Below are 708 nucleotides of genomic sequence, written 5' to 3'. Positions count from 1 at the left end.
TTCTTCTAAAACTAATTTCCAAGCTTATGTTCACTGTTTTACAAATACCCATGTGCAACAATTTCATAAATCCATCATCTTTACCTTAGGTGAGCTTTAAATAAGAAGGAAATCCATCTAGATCCTTTAGTTTGTAGAAATTAGAAAATCTAGAACAATACATAATATTTTTAAAGTTAAACCCCAAGATTTCAAGATTTCAAGAATGCAAAATGTCACCTTTGCTTTTGAAACTCAAAATCAAGTTCAAATCTTTCGAAAATAGTGATTTGAGTGAGAAATAAGTTGAAAAGGCGTGGAGAGCTGAGAAAATACCCATGAAAATCGATTGAGAGTTGCCAACCCTCATTTAAGATGGTATATTTATAAGCTCGGGTCTAAAATATATTTTTATCTCTTTTATTTTTCTAAAAATAGTACCATCTATGGATAGATGAGCTTTAGAATGCTTTTAAAAGTTCCAGTTTACTATCTATCAATAGATAGGCCCGATCTATCGATAGATGATGAACATCAATCAATAGATGTTTTTTAATTCCTTAAAAATATTTTCTAGATTTGTATCTATCAATAGATGAAGAACATTTTTCAGTAAATTGACTCTAGTAAGAAAAAATAGAATTAAAAAATTATCCATTTGGACTTCGTTTTCCTCTAAACTTTACAAATCATCTAAAGTGTCTCAAAACACAAACTTTTCTAAGTTTA

The sequence above is a fragment of the Theobroma umbraticum genome, unplaced genomic scaffold (genome assembly GCF_002168275.2).
Source record: "Theobroma umbraticum cultivar Fairchild unplaced genomic scaffold, ASM216827v3 scaffold_115.0, whole genome shotgun sequence".
Lineage (NCBI taxonomy): Eukaryota > Viridiplantae > Streptophyta > Magnoliopsida > Malvales > Malvaceae > Theobroma > Theobroma umbraticum.
Note: the sequence above shows the minus strand (reverse complement) of the source record.